The sequence below is a fragment of the Panthera leo genome, chromosome B4 (assembly GCF_018350215.1).
Source record: "Panthera leo isolate Ple1 chromosome B4, P.leo_Ple1_pat1.1, whole genome shotgun sequence".
Taxonomy (NCBI): Eukaryota; Metazoa; Chordata; class Mammalia; order Carnivora; family Felidae; genus Panthera; species Panthera leo.
In genome coordinates, this window is record NC_056685.1 from 59476656 (window position 1) to 59490608 (window position 13953).

Consider the following 13953-nt stretch of genomic DNA (forward strand, 5'->3'; position numbering starts at 1 on the left):
CGAGATGAAAATTTGCAAATGCTTCCTAAGAAAATGATTTTGCTTCTCCCAGAAATAAAGAACAAACTAGAGTACTTTCCATGAAATGTACTGAGAAAATCACAACAGATTGTACTAAGAAAATCTATGCACTATAAATTTAAGATTGCCTCAAAGGCTGAGGGTCCTAGTGTTGTTAAGAATATTAGTGATGCCTAAAGAAGACACAGTTTAATAAACACCCTGAGAATTGGAAACCAAAAGCCCTATTTAAGAGGAGATTGGTAAATAGAGTCAGGAAAGTGCTGGGTATACAACAGGTGCTCAAAAAATTAAGCTTGATAAGACAGAGTGAATATATTTAAATTCCAAGGGCTTTATTCAGAAACTGATGGGCAAAAGACAAGTGTATTCCTTTATAAAATATGTAATTCAGAAGTTCCTAAGTCTTCAATGTTATACTGATTACAAGACATTTTAAAAATACTATATTTTGGGGCACCTGGGTGGCTCAGTCAGTTAAGCATCCGATTCTCGATGCTCTTCAGCTCAGGTCAGTATCCCAGGGTTGTGGGATTGAGCACCGCATTGAGCCCCACTTTGGGCTCTGCACTGAGTGTGGAGCCTCCTTAAGATTTTCTCTCTCTCTCTCTCTTTCTCTCTCTCTCTCCCTCTCTCCAAATCATGCTCTCCCTCTCTTTCTCTTTAAAAAAATTAAAGTAAAAAAAATAAAATACTATATTTTGTTGGTGTACCTGGGTGACTCAATCGTTTAAATGACCAACTCTTAATTTTGGCTCAAGTCATGATCTCATGGTTCCTGAGATCGAGTCCCTGCATAGGGCTCCATCTGCTTGGGATTCTCTCTCTCCCTGTCTCTCTGCTCCTCCCTGGCTTATGTGCTCTCTCTCTCAAAACAAATAAATAAACAACAACAAAAAAAAATACAATGTTTTGCAATATAGTTCCTTGATGTACATAAGACATACAGATAACTCTAGATCTTCCATTTTATTGGTCTTATTATTTCAATAGACAAGTGATTTTAAGGTATTATTAAAGAATACTTTTAAAAACTAAATTAACACAGCAACTACTGAGGTGTTAGTCCCATCTTGTGGGTAAGAACACTGGGGCCCAAGAGCTCAGGTAACCGGATGTAGATCGTGCAGCTAACAGGTGGTACAGCAAAGAGCTGAACTCAATGCTTGACAGAGTCGCCCAGGCCATTTCCACACACGGTACCCAGGGTCACTCCCCAGGCACACCTTCCAATGCTGTGACACTTTGACACGTGGCCCTCACCGTTTCCTCTCTCTCTCTTGCTCTGGTTAGACCTCCTTCTCATGCTCTGAGGTTTCATCCTCAGCTCTCTTGTCCTGCTGCTCTCCTCGCCTTCCCTCTCCCTGTCAGCAAATTTATCTGATCCCTGGTTGCATAACCACTTCTGCAGTCTGACTGCCAAATGTCTTTCCTCCAGCTCGACCTGGCTCCCCTAAGCTTTTCATCCTGTTTCCACTTAGATTTCCTTATCTTCATCTGGAGTTTCTACTGGCACCTCAAACTCAATTTGTCACAATGGAATGACCTCCTCTTTTTTATTCTTTTTTTTCTTGGAAGTATAATTAACAAAATATATTAGTTTCACGTGTACAATATAGTGATTCGCTAATTCTATATATTACTCCGTGCTCATCAAGATGAGTACATTCTTAATTCCCTCTACCTATTTCACCCATCCCCCCACCCACTTCCCTTCTGGCGACCACAAGTTTGCTTTAAGAGTCTGTTTTTCTGTTTGTCTCTTTTTTCCTTTGTTTGCTTGTTCATTTGTTTTGTTTCTTAAATTCCAGATATGAGTGAAATCATATGGTATTTGTCTTTCTCCAACTGATTTATTTCACTTATCATTATACCCTCTAGGCCCATCCATGTTGGTCAAATGGCACAATCTCATTCTATTGTATGGTTTAGTAATATTCCATTGTATATATATATATATATATATATATATATATATATATATATATACACACACACACACACACACACACACACACACACCACCTCTTTATCCATTCATTTATCTATCTATCCATGGACACTTGGGTTGCTTCTATATCTTGGCTATTGTACTCCTTGTTTTCTTTCATAGTCTTTTTTTAAGATTCTTTATTTTTGAGAGAGAGAGAGAGAGAGAAGGGACAGAGAGGGGAAGACAAAGAATCCCAAGCAGGATCTGCCCTATCAGCACAGAACCCGATGTGGGACTTGAACTCACACACTGTGAGATCACAACCTGAGCCTAAATCAAGAGTCGGATTCTTAACCGACCGACCCACCCAGGCTCCCCTCTTAGCTATTGGAAACAATGCTGCAATAAACATAGGGGTGCATGTATTTTTTCAAACTAGTGTTTTTGTTTTCTTTGGGTAAATACTCACTAATTCAATCACTGGATCATATGAAAACTTACTTTCATTTTTTGAGAAACCTCTATACTGTTTTCCACAGTGGCTATACCAGTTTGCATTCCCACCAGCAGTGCACAAGGATTCCTTTTTCTCCACATTCTTGCCAACACTTTTTATTTCTTGTAATTTTGATTTTAGCCATTCTGACAGGTGTAAACTGGTATCTTATGGCTTTAATTTGCATTTCCCTGATGAGTAGTACAATCTACAGATTTAAGGCAACCCCTATCAAAATACCAATAACATTTTTCACAGAACTAAAACAAATAATCCTAAAATTTGTACGGACCCATAAAAGACCCCAAATATCCAAAGCAATGTTGAGAAAGGAAATCAAAGCGAGAGGTATCACAATTCCAGATATCAAGTTATACCACAAAGCTTTGGTAATCAAAATAGTGTGGTACTAAAGAACAAAAACAGACACATAGGAGATCCCAGAAATGAACCCATGCCTGTATGGTCAATTAATCTATTAAAAAGGAGGCAGTAAGATAAAATGGGAAAAAGACAGTCTCTTCAAAAATGGTGCTGGGAAAACTGGACAGCTACATGCAAATGAATGAAACTGGACCACTTTCTTACACTACATACAAAAATAAACTCAAAATGGATTAAAGATCTAAATGCGAGATCTGAAACTATAACACTCCTAGAAGAAAACATAGGCAGTAATACCTTTGACATTAGCTGTAGAAACATTTTTCTAGACATGTCACTTCATGCAAGAGAAATAAAAATGAAATAAATTATTGGGACTACTCCAGAATAAAAGGCTCTTAAGCAGCAAAGTAAACTATCAACAAAACAAAAAGGTAACCTACTGAATGGGAGAAGATATTTGTAAATGATACATCCAATAAAAGGTTAATATCCAAACTATATAAAGAACTTCTACAACTCAACACCAAGAAAAAACAAACAACCCGATTAAAAAATGGGCAGAGGACCTAAACAGACATTTTTCCAAAGAAGACATACATATGGCCAACAGACACATGAAAAGATGTTCAACATCACTTATTGTCCTTTCTTAAACCTGTTTTCCTTTCAATTTCAATTTATTTTTACATCAGAACCATGTTGATCATTTAAGGCCCCAAACCTAAGAGATCATCTACTAACCCCTTATCTTGACAATGATTTGTGAAATCCTACCTATTCTATCTTTTCAGGTGTAGCTTCCAATAGTGTCTTCGCACATAATATTTTAACTGAACTGAACTATATGATGATTTCTCAACCACAGTTTTCTCAGTCTTTCTGCTTTCTCATATGTCATGTTCTTTTCTTCCACCTTATGGATACCACCTATCCCCCCTCTTCATTCTACAGATATTCATTAAGTACCTACTCTGTTTTAGACACTATTCTTTTTTTTTTAAGTTTATTTATTTTTGAGAGAGACAGAGAGTGTACGAGCAAGGGAGGGGCAGAGAGAGAGGGAGAGAGAGAGAATCCCAAACTGGCTCTGCATTATCAGCACAGAGCCCAGCACAGGGCTCAACCTCACGATTCACCTGAGCCAAAATCAAGAGTGGGACACTTAACCTACTGAGTCACCCAGGTACTCCTAGACACTATTCTAAGTGAATAATATGTAATCTTCCAGTCAAAGTGTTTACAATAAGGTCAGTACCATAATAGGCACATATATTAGGCCCTGTGGAAGCATGTAAAACTTTGAAGAGGCTTGACTTTGAAGAGGCTTTATATGCAAATCTCCTCTACTAACCATACAATCATCAGCGCAAAGCTGTCCTGTGCATAGTCGATGCACAACAAATATGCCCTAAATGTCACAGTGCCAAGAATTTTAATAGACACTTAGAGTGTCTGGAGTTCTTTATCCTTAGAGTGACTTTTATTTATCGATAATTAAAATTTTAGCACACAGACATTTGCCATTGTTCCCTATTTCATGTTTTCTTCCTTTAAGACTTTTTCATATAATATTATAGTGAGTAAAGGTGATGCCCAGTCTTGGAAGAAATAGAGAACCTAGAGAATACGTAAGAAAAAAAGAGTCTGTCTCTTTTTTCTATTAAGAGAAAGCCTTTCGAGTTGAACTAATTTCATCAGACCAAAAAAAAAAAAAAAAATGATCTTTCCAAAAGGAAAGGGAAAACAAAATAAAATATTTCTTTGAAGTCAAATGGGCTTTTGCTGTGCATCTTGTTATAGCAGAAGGAGATGTTCTAAGAGAGCTTTGAGACCCATTAACTATGGAGCTATAGTTGTATGTTGGGAAGAAAAATATGAGAATATTTTTACTTAAGTACTAAATTTCTATAAAGGGTAGCTCAGTTTGTTATAGTAACCATGCTTCTCACCTCTACAGGCCAATGTACTGCTTCTCACTCAAACTCTGTAAGATACAGTTGGCCCACCTACAATAAATAAAGCTGAAAAACATGAAAATGCAGGCCTGTTTTTCTTAAAATCACTCAAGTCCGTGTCACTGTCTGGAAGAGAACCTGCTGTAAACAGAGCTCCTGGGTCCTTGTGAATTAGCTCTCTTTTTAGTCTATGTAAGAGAGCCTTTTAACCACATTACTCCAAGAACCCAACCAAAAGATAAGACAATGGTGTATCTTTTTTAAAAAGGAGAATAGAAAGCTGCATTTTATCCTTTGTTTTTAAAAATGCCCTTTATATTGCGAGAAGAATAAAGCTGTTCAAAATCAACTGCAGAGTAGAAGTGTGTCATATCAAATTAAGACAAGCCTCATATTTGCTATTATTCCTAAATTTTCTTTGGGAAGATAAAATAAAATCACAGATACTTGTCAGATTCATAAACATCAAAATCAAATGAGTAATTTGATTTTTTTAAATCTTTCTTATCCAATTCCAGCCTTGTCAACAGCATCCATTTTCTAACTATGTAATATTCAGAATGCCATGGAAGGAGGAAAGGACTTCCTCTATCCCTGTTCTTAACTCTGGAGCCACACTGCCTGGGTTCCACTTCTCTTCATGCCACATATCAACTGGGGGACCTTAAGCAAGTTATTCCATCCCCCTCGCCCTCAGTCCCATAACTGTCAAATGGAATAGTCATAATGCTTATCCTCCTTGGGTTTCTGTGATGATTAAATAGGTAAAAACTTATAAGATACTCAGAATAGTTCCCAGCACATAGGAGGTGCGACGTAAGTTGTGCAGAGCTGGTGCTATTGCTGCCAGTATTGATATTATCCAGATCACACAACAGTGTTCGATTTACAAAGTGCTTTTGTACAGACTTTCTCACTTCATACCAAACCTTCCCATGTAAGTGACAAAGTTTCTATATCCACTAACGAAAGAGCAAAAATAATAAATGATAAACTACCTGAAAATCCTAATTCGTCCACTATTAACCAGTCCTTGGAATTCTGTCTGTGTGAGCTAATATGTGTACACTGCACTATATAAAATGGACCTTTCTAGAAGTCCAACTAAAGTGGAAAAACTCTACTGTGGCTCCAACTCCGTGGTTTTCAACAGACACAAACTTCGGCACTAAAAATGAACAAGAATAGGTGCAGATGAATGGGACTCTATTGTTTGTCTTAGTTATCCTCGTTTAAGCTTTGAAAACTCCCGATATTGCGACATGACGAGTCGAGCACAACTGATTTCTTCTGCCAAACACCAAATTCTGACTTGAGGATCAAGGCAAGTCCTGTGTTCACACTTGTCTTAGGGTATCCTTAGTGGCCTGCACTATCGGTGATGGGTTACAGTGGTGATAATTCAGATGACAGTCATTTCCACAAATTCCTTTAACTCCAATAAATTAATTTTAGAATTACTGGCAGAAATTCTGGTGCCAGGGTTGTAAATTCTGGTGCCATGGAGCTATAACTGTCAAGGCAGAAATTCGGGAAAGAACGAAAAGCACATTAAGCCATTTTGAAAAGAATTCTACAACAATTGAGAAGTTTGACTTCTATTATACTCACTCTTCAATTCCAAAATGAATTCCTGACTGGGCTTCCCATGGAAGGTGTCCTTGCTGGATGAGGCCAACTAGCAAGAAATGTCCTTTCCAGTCTTTTCAATATCAGAGTCAATTCCAGGCCACAAGACACAGCTTTTAGCCAATGTCTTCATGTGAACACATCCCAGATGTGCTAAATGTAATGGAGCCAAGATAACTAACAACCACCTTCTGAAATTACAACAAAACATCTCCATAAAAAGACATCTTTTGTGGCCAGAGCAATCATGCTGACAGTTTGTGAATATCTGGGAGGACCGTTTTTTTTCCTGGCCACTTCCTGTTGCACCAACTCCAGTGTATCAAAAATTAAGCTTAGAAATTATTTCTTTTCATGGGTAGAAAGAATAACAAAAGTTTACTAGTCTTAGAAAGGACCAAGGATTTTCTTTGATTTTCCAGAAAGCACAACACTGTTTGCCATAATAGGTTAATAGATTTAAGAGTGAAAAGTTCAAGGACATGATATTTGAGGTACTGAATCCACATGTGTTCCCTTTCCCTTGGAAAAATGACACATTGAAATAATATTTTTTCCACTGTGGAAAATATAATGAAGACACCATCAAACCATGACAACCACAACCGGAATCCTCGAAAACAAGTCCTCCGTTGGAAATTCGAAAGGTAATGACAACTGCAAACTGGAGATGCTTAATTTAGGGTTTTCCCTCAAAGACTATCGCTTAGCTACTAATCAGTGTGGATGAGATCTGTAAGGAAGTTATTGTATGTACCTGTAGACTCCACATAGACTCTTTTTAACATTAAACCTGGTTTAGCCTAATTGATATTTCCTTAACCTTTTTGTTTAATGATAGCATGTCTGCTTAGATATTTTTCCTCACTTGAATTCCCAGGGGTAAAAAGGTACATTTTTAATTTCAAATAAATTCTTGCAATAGCTGTACCCTAATTGGAATTACATTAGGTCCATGATTATACTCAACTACATCTTCAAGGAACTCCTTTGGGAAAAATGTAGCCAGTCTCCTATAATCTAGCTGTCTAATGGTTTGAATTTCTTAGTCCCTGACTCCAAGCAGTGAAGTCCATTCCTACCCTGGATGCTTCTTCCCAGCTTTCACAAGATGAAACACACAAACTTCAACAGGAGTAGTTATTATATACATCCACAAAATGCTCTTCATCAATATAACAACATAATCATTGTAATCTTGAAAAACATATGGATGTCTCAACAATTCTAGGAAAAGGGCTTATAAAAAAGACTGGAAAATGTTAAAACAAATTATTCATACACTACTGTGGCAATATACTTCTATCTTCCTTCCTTTTTTTTTTTCTTATTCATTGTAAGAACATCCTGCATTTCTACCACATGTCAGGAACTGTTAGGAAAGGGAAGGGGGCAAAAACTTCGGCAGCATATGCTGAAAGAATTTCCAAATATGTAGAGTTAAGGCACATGGCACTGTTTTTCAATATAAATAATCCTCACCAGACCATTTGATTCCATTTGTGAAATTTAAACATTTAAACAGTAAATCATATGTAAACATTTGATGATGATGCTGAAGCTAAAAATGACTTCGGTCATCACTCCAGAATGATCAAAAAACCTAGCCTCTCAGCAAACAGGGTTGCTGAAAAGGCTGTGTTAGGGGATGAGCCTGCACCCCATAACTAGCGAGGAAAAAAGGAAACTATTTCTTTTCTTGGGGTATAATAAAAGCCTCTCGGTATTTGATTTCCAAGAAGCACGCTGACTGATATCAAACTCAATGGACTCAAACACCTCAGCAATTTAAATACAGGGTCTGCTTAAATTCAGAGTTTGAGAACATATGCAATCCCTCACCCTTGGTACTGGAGAATGGATTTTTTTTTTCTGCTTGTGATTGGTTAGTGTTCTGTGTAAGCAGTCTTTATCTGATCTGCAGAACATAAAGCGTTGAAAGAAGGGTAAATAAACAAGAAATAAACAGGTAAGTTTTAGCTACCATTTCACTATTGAAGTCCAACTACCAGATTCACACATCATAAGTCACTACCTCATAAAATTACACTCAAATGGCAGTGCGCACAACCACTAATACTAAGCCCATAATCCCTTGGTACATAGTGTAGAAACCTACTGAGCGCTATTTGTTTCTGGAAAAATGGGATCAATATGCTGCCAATGCAAGCATGTGCTCTCACACCAAAGGTTGGGAAAAATGGAATTTCAAGTGGTCATTTCAAAGCTTCTGCAAAGACTATGTCCCTGAGGGATAATACAGTGAGGTATGTAGTTCAATAACAGACTCAGTTTATGGGAGGTCCCAGAGAAAATGAGAGGATAAAGCAGGAGTGGGAAGAGATGAGAATAAATGAGAGAACCAACTCGGATCTGAATAACAATATGAAGTATAATGGGAGAGGTTTCCTCTCGAATAATGGGAAGGCTCCTATTTAGCTTGCTGTTTTAAATCCTCACATGCTGTGGGGCACTTGGGTGGCTCAGTTGGTTTAGCATCCGACTTTGGCTCAGGTCCTGGTTCATGGGTTCAAGCCCTGCGTCGGGTTCTGTGCTGACAGCTCAAAGTCTGGAGCCTGCTTCATGGATTCTGTGTCTCCCTCTCTCTCTGCACCTCCCCCACTCATATTCTGTCTCTCTCTCTCTCAAAAATAAATAAAACATTAAAAAAACAAAAAAATTCAAATCCTCACCTGCTGTGATTCCTGTTATATTTCCACAACTATTTAGTAAAGATTGATATATGCGTACCACTTTGCAAGCTGGTGTCACAAGAGGTAAGAAACATACAGAAAGACACAGAAGACCAGCACTCTTCAGCCTTGCATAGACCTGCCTATTTCTCTAAAGTCTCATGTTCCCAGTGCCATCTATGAGCTCCAAGCTGTGAACTACTGATCATAACCAAGAGAGTGTTGGCCCACAGGGCAGTGAGAGGAAGACATGACCTTGAAGTTGTCAAGGGAACAACATTGTAGAGAATCCTCCCCCACTCCCCTGAACACACACAGAGTAAGGAGGGGGGAGGGCGGGGGACTCATCTCTTTTCCCATATACAATGAAAGAAATTGTCTTTAGAAGGGAGGAAGAAAACTAACGCATTACTCATAATCAGTGCAAATATTTTGACAAAAGAAAGCCAAATTTTAACAAATTCAGAATATATTTAGAAGTTCCTCAGGTAGGAGAGAAATGTTTATGGAGCTGCTGGAATGATGAGGAGCTCTGCATAGCACAATTTCAAAGGAAGATCTTGAGAATTAAATGAGATAATATTTATATACACAGCTTGACATGGAATAAATTTAGTTTATGAAACTCTGGGAATGAAAAGCCTGTATACTTAGTAGAAAAGATGATGTCTTGGAGACCAATGCAATTGGTTTGGATCCAGGTTCTGCCACTGGCTTTGCAATCTCAAGAACTTTATTTAACTGCCCTGACACTCAATTTCCCTATCTGTGAATAATAATGTCCATACCGCAGGGCTATATGTAAAGTATATATGAAAAGCTTTAAGTCCTTAATCTATAATAAGTGCTAAGTAAACAGTTATTATAATAGTTTTTAATGTTTACAGGAAAATAAGACTTGTCAAACTCACAGCATGTACAGGACATTACAATGCCCAGTGCCATGAAGACAGAAATAGCTTTACCCACTCATATCTATATCCAGATCTGACCTTCCACAAGTTTTTAAGAGAAGGAAAATGAAAACAGCATTAATTCTGAAGAATATTACTTCAGAGCCAATTTGATCAGTAGGTTTTTTTCATAAAAACAACACCTACACGTGCGTAGGTTTCAATCATCCCTACTGCATGCACAAAGTGGAATTCATCAGAAGCCAATTGAGACCAACTTTTCTTAAAGTACCGTCAGTAGGAAAACCAATGTTCCATGTTCCTGATATTCATTTTTAACATGAGAAATATAAGGTTATTAAATACATTTATAAAATTATCATGCAATAATCGTTCATTAAGAAAGGGTATACTTCCTAACTATTCTCCTTATATTCATTTGGTGCCCCTCTAATTCATTTTGCACTCAGTATTCAGAGGCTTTTGAAACAACAGAGAACTAAAATTCAGAATGCAGTAAAACCCTGGATTGCGAGTAGCTTGTTCTGTGAGTGTTCCCCAAGAGGAGCAAACATGTCTAATAAATTTTAACTTGATAAATGAGCGATGTCTTGCAAAAGGAGTATATGATGCAGAATGTCACATGATCACAACTGAGCCAATGGTTCTTGAAATTCGTTTTGATACATGAGTGCTTTGGATTACAAACATGTTTCCAGAATGAATTTTGCTCACAAACTGAGGTTTTACTGTATATGAATATATGAATAATGCTTACAAATCAATGAAAAAAATAATCCAGTAGAAAAGTGAACAAAAGAATTGAGCTGGCATTTTATATTTATATAAGTACCACATCACAGGCATTCATACAAGCATTGATAGCAAATACAATGACAACAACAACACAAAAACAAACAAACAAATCAACCCAAATACCTACTGACAGGAAAATGGATCAATAAATTGTGGTGTATTCCCAGAGCAGAATATTATACAATGTAAACACGAATGAACCAGAGTCTCACAGCAATATACAACCACCTTGATGAATCTTAGAAACATAATATTCAGAGAAAGGGGAAAAAGCAAGTCCTAGTGTGGTATTAAAATGTGAGCTACCTGTTGTCTCTGGAAGGGAAGACAGAGTACATAGGTAGATACAAGGTATTGATAATTTTTTCATTCTTTACTTGGCTGAGGGGTTCATGGCTCTTCATTATATTACTATGCTTTACAATTAAAAATGATGTTGTCCCTATTATTTCGAATAAATTCAACATCCTATTAAAAGAAAATACTCAAAAAATGTTGAATCTCAAAATGGCAATAGCTTCCTACATTTGACGTTCTGTTGCTTTTCACCCCTCTGAATACTGACCACGATCCATCACATGGCTTAGGCGAGGATCCAGGATACAACACCCACAAATCTTGAACCGTTATCCACATTGTTTTCTCAACCAATCCACATCTTCCTCCCGCCACACAAGCCATTTAGTGTCTCACCATGTTCCCTTCTGCCTCAGGACATTAGCAGATAATGTTCCCTTTTGCCAGTCATGCTTTCAGTGCCCAACCCCTCAACACCAATACTCCCAACTTTGCTTACTTAACTCCCACTCAACTTTAGGTCTCAGCTCATCCATATCAGGGTCATCCTCTCCAGCTGCACCAAGTCAGCTCTCATTCAATCGCCTCAAACACCACATGCTTCACCATGTGTTTGAGTTATATATGTATTTATTTCAATCTTTGAATGATCTCAGTATCCTTCTACTGGACTGTAAACACCACGAGGATAGGGACTGCCTTTTTCTTCTTTATTTGCTGATCAGTGACTCTAAGATCTATGCAAAACTTGGCACATTAACTACTCAATAAATAATTTTGAGTAAGTGTATGAAGAAATGATTCTGCATTAGAGATCACCATGTTTACCAACAAAATTTGATGCTGAGTGCCATCTATTTAAAGGCTGTGATATACATTGTATATCATGTCTTATAACTTTGGCAAATATTTGAGATGCATTCAATGTTACTTGCAAACTAAATATTTTTAGTGTATAAGCTCATTAACTATGGTTCTATGGCTGAAAGAAGGAAATTATGTTAGAATCCAATAAGCGAAATGTTAGAAAAGACTTAAAAATAAAGATGAACAATTTCTTTGAATTGTCAGAAGGTAAAATATGAACTAATGGTCACAGATATGACCTAAGGCAAAAGAACACATTAATATGCCAAGAGACTAGTCAAGGCCTTCCTTGTTACAATATGTCTATGGGAATAGGATTTTTTATGTTTTATTGACAAACATAGAAACCACCTTGATCACACACAAGGCTGTGACTTAGCGACATAATTTCTAGTATTATGTGAATATGTCATTTCAAAATATACAAAGCCACTATTGTCTTTTTAAGATATTATGTTTGGGTGTGTCATAATTTTATTTATTTTATTTTTTTAATGTCTATTTATTTTTGAGAGAGAGACAGAGCACAAGTGGGGGAGGGGCAGAGAGAGAGAGGAAGAAACAGAATCCAAAGTAGGCTCCAGGTTCTGCACTGTCAGCACAGAGTCCGACACCCGGCTCGAACCCACAAACCATGAGATCATGACCTGAGCTGAAGTTGGAAGCTTAAACAACTGAGCCACCCAGGCGCTCCTAGTGTGTCATAATTTTAATGCAGGATAAAATTAAAGATAATTCTTTTATTTCACTTTTCCCTCATAAAATGAAAATCATTTTCTTTCTTTAGTGTTTGTTGTTATGACATTAAAAAAATATGTAGACCTGATTTTGATCATTTCCTGCATCAAATTGTCCATGAGACCATATATTTTGCCTGCTTTAATATCTAGTATCTTCCCCCATGAGCTCCTCATTGTGTGCCATGTTAATCATAATTTTCAAAGAATTTCACAGTGAAAAACTATGAGATAATGATTTAGAGCTAGTGGAAACTAGGAATTCCTTAAATATTCATCAGTGTTTCAGAGTACCAATACAATTATTGCCCACCCCCTCCAAACAAAAGAGGTATTAATTCAAACAAACCTAAAGCTGCCTGAGCTGATTAAAGGCCATATGCCTAACTCAGGAGCAGACTTTTTCAGAAAGTCCTTGAGTAGGTTTATTAAACACTAGGTATCCTTAAACACTAGTAGGTCTTTTAAACCCTATTTTTAAAATCATTTTGATTCCCTCTGGCATATACCCCAGCAGATATTACACTACCTTATATATCTAAGACTGTAACTAGAATCCAGGTACTAAAAAGGTTATTTTCGATAACATGCAAAGCACATTTGTTGTTATGAAAAGGTAGTTTCTTGGTAAAGCTGGGGTGCCAGGCATCTGCATTATAAACACAATTTTCACAAGCTTATGAATCGCCTGCTGATGTCGGCTTCCGAAAGAAACAAAACAAAGCATCCTTGGGCTGAAAAGAAAACTTACACACTTTAATAAATATGATTTGAGGTAAACATCCAGCTATTTTTAATTAGTACATTGAAGAGGAGAGGGGAAAGAATCATTTCAGTGAACTATAGGTTGCTGATCTCATACCCCTAAACTAACAACTACCTCTCTCCACTTTTCCTGTGTGTGGTCTGGGTAATATACCATTTTTTTTAATTCCTAGTTATTAATGCATATTTGTAAAAGGTACTTATCAAGTCTTGAATTGTTAAAAGTCTTGTTTTCTCCCCTGGGTATAGGTAAGCATAGATGACTGGGTTGCCTCCAAGGCAGGGGGTAGAGGGGGCAAGAAGTGCACATCACACCTCCTTCTCTATTATATTTCAATCTCAATGATTCTTTTTAAAATTTTTTTTAATGTTTATTCATTTTTGAGAGAGAGAGACAGAGCACAAGCGGGAGAGGGCCAGAGAGAGAGGGAGATACAGAATCGGAAGCAGGCTCCAGGCTCTGA

General features: G+C 37.3%; 1 protein-coding gene across 2 annotated transcripts in view; it reads right to left on the reverse strand.

Moving 5' to 3' along the window:
- The window catches only part of ITPR2 (inositol 1,4,5-trisphosphate receptor type 2), a 485618-nt gene that overhangs the window by 166673 nt on the left and 304992 nt on the right, over nt 1–13953 (reverse strand). The gene's annotated exons all lie outside the window — the stretch shown is intronic.